The sequence below is a fragment of the Momordica charantia genome, unplaced genomic scaffold, assembly GCF_013281855.1.
Source record: "Momordica charantia cultivar OHB3-1 unplaced genomic scaffold, Mcharantia_2.0 BLBB01000077.1, whole genome shotgun sequence".
Lineage (NCBI taxonomy): Eukaryota > Viridiplantae > Streptophyta > Magnoliopsida > Cucurbitales > Cucurbitaceae > Momordica > Momordica charantia.
Window position 1 is genome coordinate 64,199 of NW_028275233.1, and position 10,956 is coordinate 75,154.

Here is a 10,956-nt window from a genome sequence, read left to right on the forward strand (position 1 = left end):
ATTCATGTCGACAGTCTAGCCTTCACATCCTACTCCTTTCAAATCCACCCAAAAGAGAATCTAAAATTTCTTAATCGTAAATATATTTTTTAATAACCGAACCACCCCAACAAAATAATTAAAATTGAACTATGTGACGCTTGAATAGATCAGAGGAGGGGTACATGGAGCATGGACAATAAATACTTAAAAATTTGATAGTTACTAGCTATACTAATAATGTGAGTTTTCCTTCTCGGTGGTTCAAATGATAAGAACTCTAAAGTCAAACGTAAAGACTAAAATTCGGAACATTAGTTGGATCGCAAAAAGAAACCAAATAAAATAAGGAAGCACAAAGTCACACCCATGTCAAACCTGGCGTAATAATTCCTCAAGACCCCAATTACACAATTAACCCCAAAAAAAAAAAAAACATAATAAACCAATGGAATATGCTTTTTCCTTTAGTTATTTTAATTTGTTCCCCAAAACGGCGCGCTTGGTCACGCGAAGCATATGCTCTCTAATATTCTTGGGTTGTTATAAAATCTTCCCCACGCCACGCCGCTCTTCGTCTTCCTCCAAAAGAAAATGAAGTTCGGGAAGCGGCTGAAGCAGCAGATGGACGACACATTGCCCCATTGGCGCGACAAATTCGTCTCCTACAAGCAACTCAAGAAGCTGCTGCGCCTCGAATCTGGCTCCGACGCCGCTTTCGTCTCCCTCTTGGACTCCGACATCGATAAATTCAATTCCTTCTTCATTGAGCAGGAGGAGGATTTCGTCATTCGCCATCGAGTAAACTCTCTCTTCTCCTTCCTTCTCCTTCTCCTTCTTGTTCTTGTTTGTCATTTTTTTTCTCCGATACGTTAGGGTTTTTGTTTCTGTCTTTTCAATTGATTTAGATTTTTAGTCGCTTTGATTAGGGATTGAACCTAATCAAGGGGCGTTCATCGTGTAATGCCCTGCATCTTGCCTCTGCGATCACCCCGCCTTTTGCTTCTGCAATAACAACCCTACCCTTGATATATTGTAATGTTAAAATTAAATGGGGATAAAATGATCATAACAGTAAAAGAAAGAAACGTTTCACATGGACTAAAATAGATAAAAAAAAAAAATTAAAAAAAGTTTGATTTGGATTTGGATTTCAATTACATAATCTTGGTAAACTTTTATACTTTCCACTGTACTTTGAAAGTAAATTTTTTATATTATTTATGTATTTTTTTCCCTTAAAAAACATGAATTTTTTAAAGCTTAAAATAAATAATAAATATAAAAATTATTTTTAGGTTTCAAAGAAAAAAAAAAGAAATATTTACTAAATGTAATTTTTTAATGAAAAATAAGAAAAATTGATTCAAGCATGTTTTTTATTTTTCTTTCTTAGAAAATAAAATAGCAAAAATATTAATAAAATAAGTTCTAACTTTTCTTTTTTTCTAGTCAACTCAAATTTATATGACTCGTCAACCAACTTAATTTTAACTCAGAGCGGTTGGATATCTCTTATCCTCACCCGCTTGTGACCTAACATTGGAGAATTTTTCCTTTTATCATTTAATATAAACTATATGCATTGATGGGTCCTACATAAATTCTACCCATAATTCTTTCTAGTAAATTGTACATACTAATAAAATACTTTAAATAATTGGACTTTTTTTTTAAATAAATTAACTTTTTTTTAGTAAAATATAAAAATAACTTTGACACATTATAAATATAAAGATAAGTTTCAAAAGTGTGTGCGCACATATAATCTATTTATTTTATAAGTATTAATATTATTGAAAAAATAATATTATTATTATTATTTCGTACGACAAATAAGGGCCTCTGTAAATAGTAGAGGACAGGGAATGAATGAGTTCAAACTATGGTGGCCACCTACCTAGGATTTATATTAGTCGATGCTCATACTGCTATTGTGGGGATTTTTAGTCGTTTCCGGTCAAATTGGAGATTCCCCGACCCGACGGGTTGGTCGCGCGAGTTTTTTTTTTTTTTTTTTTTTTTTTGCCATACCTAAGTTGTAATTATTTTGTTTTCATTCGTAATATTAACTTTTCAAAAAAAAAAATTGTCGAATATTTTTTTTTTGATCTCCTTGTGTCCCAAACGAACACCTAGTAGTCTTCCAAAAAAACATCTAACAAAATCTTGAAACAAAAAAATGATTTAAACTAAATGTAACTAAAAAAGTCTAACAATCTGTTTAAAAAATACTGACAAAATAAAACAAACCATTTTAAACAGAAATCTATTTAATTAATCAACCATTTAAAATTAAAACTAAATCTAACTTCAAAAAATAGATGAAAATTAAATATATATATTTTAAATTTAATTCATCTCGGAATTAAATAGTGCATTCATTAAATTTATGTTTCTACGAAATATATTTATTGAGTATAAGTTTAATTGTTCCTTAAAAAAAAAATCCAAGCAAATAGTTTAAATGAACAAAACACTTATTACTATTCTCAAATTTGAGAGTTTGATTCTCAATTGTAGAACTAAAAATAAGTATAAATTTAATTTTAGCAGTCATTTAACTCATAGATAATTCAATTCAGAAATATATTTAATTTTCATCTAATATTTTTTAGATTAGATTTTTAAAGTTTAATTAGGTAAATTGATTTTGTTTTCCCTATCCATTTTGTTTTAAGATTTTGTCAGTTAGATATTATATAGTTTAATTTATTCTATTTTTTTTAAATGAAAATTTTGGAAGTGTAGAGACACAGAAGATTTAAAATAATAATAATAATAATTACAATGTCGCTGCATGTTGTCTCAACATACAACGTGGCTATTTACAGAAGTAGACTAGGTCGTCTACAAAGCATTATTTTTAAAATAAATTTGAACGATAGAATATTTACAAAAAGAAAAATCAGTTTAAGTGGATATTACATAAACTATTGTGTAATAAATAGATTATTTAGTTTATATTTTATTTTGGTCCCCAAATTTTTCATGATTTATCTGTTCAAACTTTCAAATATCATGTTTTAGTCCTTCACGTCATTCTGTTCATTTACCTACATAGTACAAAAGAAACCAAACATAACAGGTAACAATTAAGGACCAAATTATGATTTAAAATTTAGGTTAAATAATAAGTTTAGCCCCGGAATTTTTAAATTTGTTTCTAGTTAGTCTTTGAACTTTAAAAAATACCAATATGCTCGTAAATTTTGATTGGTGTGTCTAATAGTCTTTGAACTATTTACATTTTTTGCAATCCACAGCTTCATTAGACACAAAATTGAAAGTTAAAAAATGTACTAAATACTTATTCGATACACGAACCCGAAAGTCTAGGGACTAAACTTATAATTTTACGTGAATTTAACTGATTTAGTCGAAATCATAGATGATGAAATGAGAATGTGAGTCTGAATTTGGGAATTTGGATTTATGCAGGAATTGAGACAGAGAATTTTGAAGAGTTGGGGTTGTGATGGAAATGCAAGAGAAGATCATAAAGAAGAAATGGGAAAAATTAGAGAAGATATTGTGAATTTGCATGGTGAAATGGTTCTCCTACTCAACTACAGCAATGTCAACTACACAGGTATATAATTTTTTTAATATAATAAAAAACCAGTTTAAATTCAAATATAATGGTTTTAGTAACAAATAAGATTTATTTCTTAGAAAGTTAAGAATAACAATATTTGTGAATTTTTTTTTCAAAGATAATGAAATAAAGAGACATAATTAAGGTTTAAAATACAGGGATAATTTTATTTTATTTGACCTCGTTTATAGTTTTTGAAGTTTAGTGAAAGTTTTAAAATGTTTTTAACCATAAAGAATGAGGAAAAAAAAGGCATTAATACTAAAAATAGTTGATTTATCGAAAATAAAAACATTAAGCCTTTCTGTTTATAGATTTTTTTTCTTTTTTGTCTTGTAATCTATATCTGAAATCGTAGCTATATGTATACACATAAATTTTGATATTAGACTAAATTTTAAAAAGATTATTTTAGATATTACCAATTAAGCTTAATTTTAAAAATAAAAAGTAAAACAAAATCATTATTAAGGAGGACAAAAAGTTGCCAAATAACAGGATTGTGTAGGGCCCGTCTGATAAATTTGTTGTTTTTTTTAATTCTAAAATTTATGCTTATCTAATAACATTTTCCTTTGTTTTTTAATCTATTTTCAAAAACGTTTTTTAAGTCATAGTCTAAATTTGAAAAATTAAAAAGAAAAATCAAATACCCTGTATTTTTTTAATCTTTAAAATTCAAAAGCATTTTTAAAATGTATAAATAAAAAAATTAGACAATGTATATATATTGGCAAAATTAATCTTTACAATCTCAATCTTTAGAAATAAGAAATAAAACCGTAACCAAACGAGATAATACCACACTAGTATTTTGTTTCGAAAGAATGTTTCACTTCACGATGAATCTGAGCTATTTATAAAAGGAGAAAACTTCCATCTTCGTGTTGATGTGGCCTAATAACATATAAAAAAGTGTTGATTTTTTTTTCTTTTTCTTTTTTTAGTTACTTATCAACTATCTCATTTTTTTCTCTTCCTCTTTTTCTCTTTTTTTGTTATATCTCATTTGTCACATTTTTCTCTCTTCTACGATGCTTCACCTTCATTCTTTTTTTATTTCTTACTCTATTTTTTTAATTCAAATTTACAATTTTTTTCTCAAATCTATCATCTATTTTACTATACTTTTCAATACCACATATTTATGTTTAAAAAATAATATATTTTGTTTCATTGTTATAAAAAAAATTTCTTATGTGTTTTCTTCTTGCAACAAACAAAAGTTGGTATTTTTTTACCAATCGAAAGGTGGTAGAAAGTTGAACTAAAATAAAAAATTTATCTTTTCGTTTTATCTTTTTTCTCATGTTTTTTAAATAAAAAAGATACATTAAATTTAAAAGGAATAAGAAAAGACAAATGAACAAGAGAGGTACATGTGATTTTGTGAAATGGACATAAAAAAACTTCAAAAGTATTGGGCCATGTACATGTTCAAGAGGACGGTGCTCGAGCGAAGTTTTTTTCCTTTATAAAAAGCAAAGCATGCACTAAATATCTTGAAAATTTGCAAGACAACGGTAGCATGGATATTATTACTACTCATCATTAGCTACATCAATATTATTCAATAATGATATAGGGTCAACAAGTATTAGACAATTGCTATCAAATTACAATTTCAATTTTCAATTTGTATCTAACAAGATTTAACTTGAGTTTTCAATTTTGTGTCTAATAGGTCCATGACTTTTTTTTTTTTTTTGCACTATTTGATAATATTAGGAACAATTAGATGATTGATGAGTTTATTAGAGACACGTTTAAGTTAATTAATAGACACAAAAAACCCACTTGATAACGTTATTGTTTCTTGTTTCTTATCTTTCATTTCTCGTTTCATCTTTTTTCACTTCAGTAAGTAAAACTATAGTTGGGTTGCTAATTATTGTTTCTTGATCTTTCTTTTATATGAAATTTAAAATTTTAAAATTTTTATGTTATATTTATTTTTTGATTTTTTTTTAATTATAAAATGATATTCTTATCTATGTTTAGAAAAAATTAGAAAAAAAAAAAAAACAGAAACAAGAAATTTGATTTTGTTGTTTCCCGATCGTTTATGTTTTCAAAAAATTAGAAACGTACCAAACATGCTCTTAGAGACTTATTTGACACAATCTTGAAAAGTTTAGGACCAATTATTTAGTTTTAAAAAAAGTAATTTTGAAGGGAATTCACAGCAAATGAGAGTAGATATTACGAAAATGGGCATACTTTTTTGTAGGATTGGGAAAATTCTAAAGAAATACGACAAGAGAAGAGGGGATTACTACGCTCACCATTCATGGAAAAGATCCTCCAACAGCCATTCTACACAACAGAGCTGCTCTCAAAGATGATCAAAGAGTGCGAAAGCAGCATAGACTCAGTTTTCCCTGCAAAAGAAGCCAACATTTTACAACAATTGGGCCAAAGGCCAAAGCCGAAGCCAATGGAAGGAATAATATTCAGAAACACAGTTTCAGCTCTGCTCGGTATGGAGGAGATCAGAAGAGGAAGCTCCACTTACAGCCATTTCTCTCTTCCTCCCCTCAACTTGCCTGAATCTGACCTCTTCCACTCCTTTCACTTTCAGCTCGCCTCTCCCATCCCAATTCTCTAGATCATTTTTCAACATATTCACACACTTTTTCCAGGTCTGTTTTCTGTTTCGGGGAGTTTTGTTGGTTATGTTACGCAGTTGAAATAATATATACATATACATACATGGAGACCACATAAGGAGCTCTTCCTCATTCAGTCAGATTATTCAGTAAGATATGGTATGGTTTGACCCTATGTTTGAACTTCTAAGGTCATCTCTCTCATCTTGTTATTTACAACTACAGTCACGTCGGCTTGGATTGACTGGAAAAGGGCCGACTCGAAAAAGGCGAGACTTTGAGCACAACAAAAATTAGTGTTTCACCTTCATCTTGCTCAGGACAACCTTAAATTTTTATAAGATACATTGCACAGATTGATTGGGTGATAATAAGCTATAGTCTCGGGTTTTTGCCCTCTCGGATTGAAGTGGGAGGCACAAATGCCACCACAATCCTCTTCAATACTTGTCATGCATCCTCCTCTAGACTTTCAAGTCTGTCGTTGTTCGAGTCCATCAAGAAGTGGACTCTTTATCATGTTACATTGACCAGCAATTCTTCGAAAATCATCTAAATTTAACTGTGATGGAAAAGAAAATGGTCATATATATCCCAGAAAGGATGATCAAGACTAGGATTAAAGCAAAGATATGATGAAACAACAGGAAGTTATTTTATATATATGTAAAACTACAAGGAGTGCTTTCTGGCCCGGCCAAAATACTTCTCCCTCATTATCATCATGGTTAGGATAGATATAAGAGTGTTCTCTTAAAAACCAAAAGCACTTGTAGAGTATTTTCAGTTGGAAGTGTTTATAACCGATTAAAGTGAGTTGTTAATAAGCACTTTTTAGTAAAGGACTTTTTGATAGAACCAGAACAACTCACAATATATTGAAATATAAAAGATATAGAAACTAAAATAGCTACCAAGTAATTCGAGGTACTTGGACCCTCCCCTCTTTTGAGTATTCTTACTCAAGCCTAAACCATACTACTAATTGCCTACCTTCACCCTTACCCCCTCACCTTATTTATAACCAGAACTCCCTAACCCAATTACTAATAACCCTTAATACCCTAACAATATCCCCCATCTATTCTAATAGCAATCCTATCATTTTGTTTAAGATAAACTCAAACGTACAACATTCTAGGATGTCTATATACCTTAATTATTGAGCTTAGATTGGTAACTCATGTTTTTCTTTTTTTTTTTGGATATCCGTGAGTGTCTGGCCCAGCTTACACGCACCTTGACTAATCTCACGAGACAACCGCCTAACCCTACAACCTTTGGTAACTCAAGTTTTTATTTAATGTTTCTCCAACCAAATAGAGTTAGTTGACAAGAAATTTTCCAATTTAGACCTTTCAGCCACCACTACCATAATGTCAAAACAGCCATCAGAAAGATAATTGAAAAGTCTTGTTTCTGTTTCAAAACATAGAAGATGGATCAACTTCTTAAAAGAATGAAAAAGTGTTTTTTTGTATATTTCATACCAACCATGAAATAGCAGTTTCTTAACCCCAAAAAAAGAAAAAGCGAAAAGTTTTAAACAAATCAACTAAACATAGTCTATCATGTCATATCTTGTCTGTATTGTAAAGTAAATGAAGGACTAGGAACATTATTAAAACATCGATAACGTGAATGTTTGATGGTATCATTAGAACTTTCAGAACTTAAATGACTAAATCGAAAACATATACCTTATCCACCATAACTCTTTGAAGATTATGACTTTATCAGAAATAATAGGTTCCGACGATGAAAGAAGAGCATGAAAAGAAGCAACTAACCTTCCCATCTCCATCACTGTCGAAGCAATCAATCATATCCTTTAATTCTTGGTCTGACCAAGTAAAATCATGAGCTGCTGCTACTCTTTTCATGTCACTAACAGAGATGCTCCCTTTCCATAACTCTATTATAGACACATTTACCAGGTCAGTAGAAAACAGTGCTATAAGATAATTCAGGCAATGAAAAATAAAATAATTTAATTTGAAGTGACTAATTATCAAGTATTAAGGGTGAAGCAAACTTTAGAAATTGCATGAAGCTATATTAGGCTAAATTATAAAAAATACCCGACATTTGTCATTTTTTGCAAAAATACCCCTATCATTTCAAAATTTCAATCCTACCCTTAGCCTTTAATAAACGATTAAAAATAGCTTTTGAGCAAACATCCGTTAATATTTTGAACAAAAAGTTAATGTGAGAGAATCTAGAATAATGTGGCAATTAGCGTCCCAATTTTGCCCTAAATCTTATGTCTCTATTGTCACACAAAATTTGCTTTCTCAATTGTCTATCCAATTTTGCCCTAATCCCCTTAAAAATGATAGCTTCTTCTACATTTCCTTCTTTCCAGATTTACTTAAGGTGAGCTTCTACGTCAATTGCCACGTTCCAAATTTTGTCGCATCAACTTTCCATTCAAAATATTAATGGATGGATGTTTGCTCAAAGAGTATTTTGAAACATTTATAAAAGGTTAAGGATAGTATTGAAACTTTTGAAAGGATAGAAGTATTTTAGAAACAAAGTGCAAAGTTCAAAGGTATTTCTAGTAATTTGGCCTTTTATTAACTATGCTCAGTATCGTTATAATATATTTGAAAAACTATAAAAAAATTACCATCAAAATAATAGAAGTTCACGATAAGTTCATCCTCATTCATTTGCATCCGGCTAGTGAACTGCAGAGCATATGAAAGACAAAGCATTAAGAGAATAGAAATATGAAGGAATGAGGGATCAGCAAGGCTACAAGACGTTATGAGTAAACAAGCTACCGATCCCTTTCGCTTCATTCCTCCTGTTATTTTCTGAGTCTTCACATTTTCCTTTTAACATTTTCAATAGCACCTTGCACCTGTGCATCAGAATTAACACCAGAATCTCGTAGTGAAAGTTCGATCGCCTGCTTGGGAGGTCGTGATATAGTTAGCTCTTTTGTGCTGTCTTGTACGTCAAAGTATTGATGGGATATTTAGAATCTACCTGTCGTAAGGCATTATCATCATCTTCATCATCTAAATTATTTGATTTCTCGACAGAAGTTTTCCTCTTTGCTTTTGAACCTTTATTCTTACTCTGAAATAAGTTAAAAGACTTTTCAGACAACGACACCAAGGAGATCGAGTTAAAACAAATGAAATTCATAGAGTAAAATACATGTAGAATATATGTTTCCTCTTCAATATACTTCGGGCAGGATTGAAATTCCCTAGGCACGAAACACACAAGAATACAAGAATATAAAATTTCGTTTTTCTCTAAATTTTAGGAAGTGAAACGAAGACTTGTGCTCTTGTTCCATACCACCAATTTCAACTTCCAGAAATATGTGTTTGACTCCATGAAAGACAATATATAAATGTTTTGACTACAAGTAGTCCACCTTCTTCTAGTGTCCTCAATATATGGCCATTTAAGTAGAATAGGGTCTTGTTCGGGAATGGAGCTAGAGAAACAAAAACAACAGCTTTCTAACAAAAACATTATTTTTTTTTCTTAACTAGAAAATTTTCATCAATAAGAAAAGAGTTGGCAAAAAAAGAGAGAGATGAGCTATTTCCCAAGCTTAAGGTCTATAAACCACAAGAAACTATTTTGTAATTATAGCCTACACATGATAGTTAGGAATTGGAACGCTGCCATTGTTTAGTTTTTGAGGGGAGGGTCTCCTTGACCCTCTGCCCTTGGTTGTCTCCCTTTTTTATAGTTAATGAATTCTTTGTTTCTTATAATAAAAAAAAATGGAATTACAAGAACAATTCCCAATTGAGTTTAATTTATAAAATGAGTAACACACGTTTCTACCTATGGAAGAGTCCAGTAAGAAACATTCAAGCTCATAACATCCCACTGATCTATCCATTCTCTAAAGAAATCTTCAAAAGTGGTACCGTTTCCCTTCAGGAAAGATACAAAAGGATAGCTTTACACCCATTAAGCCACAAAATAGACCTGTGGTTCCCAGCATTAGGCCTACAAATACCTGAAAGGTTGCCTCCATTGTATTCTTAGGGTATGCCTAATTCACCGGCTTCTTTCATCGGTGGAATCAGCCCCCCAGCTGGCGATCGCTGAGTCACTTAATGAAGTCCTCCGTTTCTTTCGGGGGTGCTGACCCGCAGCGAGGCAGAGATGTAATGTGCCAAATAAATGATTCCAACACTTATAGGCTAACTCAGATTGTAAAGCTAAATGCTTAACATCTTCAACATTACTCTTCACAATTGACATGAAAAAGAGGTGCAAGGACCAAGGCATTGCATTCCTCTGTTGTAAGACGATGCCTGGACACTTCAACTGTTTAGGAAATTTTTTCCTCTCAATGAACTCACCTGCATCTCCCACAATTACCTGTGAGGAATCTGAAGGAGACAGATTGCAAGGACTTGACAGCATGTAGGTCTGAACTCTCCAGCACCCGTCTTTTCTGGTCATTTTTCTCAAAGGTAAATGAAATAGATAGTCAACAAGACTAGCCCACTCCAAATTTCTCGGGTCTCGGAGCAGTCTTCAAGAAAAAAAGTTCAGATAACTTGTTCCCAATTCCATCAACTCAAAAAAAATATCTTGCTTACTATATGCAATGGCATATAAGTCATAACCTAGGAAATTCCTTGCGAGAACTCCATGCTTGTTCCCTCATTTCTTTTGACCGGTTGGAACTTAGAACTACTTAAATCACACCATCTCTATTGATAGGAAACATTTCTCCATTGAGGTTGATGGAAGATATTAACGAAGTCGAGAAAGGAT

General features: G+C 31.3%; 2 pseudogenes across 2 annotated transcripts; one reads left to right on the forward strand and one right to left on the reverse strand.

Annotated features, from left to right (window-relative positions):
* The first annotated feature begins 463 nt into the window (after positions 1-463).
* LOC148207787 (SPX domain-containing protein 3-like) lies at positions 464-6,361 on the forward strand (annotated as a pseudogene). Its single transcript, XR_015787652.1, has 3 exons — positions 464-780; positions 3,421-3,571; positions 5,807-6,361. The product of XR_015787652.1 is annotated as an SPX domain-containing protein 3-like (transcript).
* On the reverse strand, positions 6,264-10,360 carry LOC148207788 (uncharacterized; annotated as a pseudogene). The gene is made up of 6 exons (XR_015787651.1): positions 10,187-10,360; positions 9,187-9,279; positions 8,979-9,106; positions 8,822-8,882; positions 7,977-8,101; positions 6,264-6,748 (listed from the first exon to the last, which is right to left on the reverse strand). The product of XR_015787651.1 is annotated as an uncharacterized LOC148207788 (transcript).
* Positions 10,361-10,956: the final 596 nt, after the last annotated feature.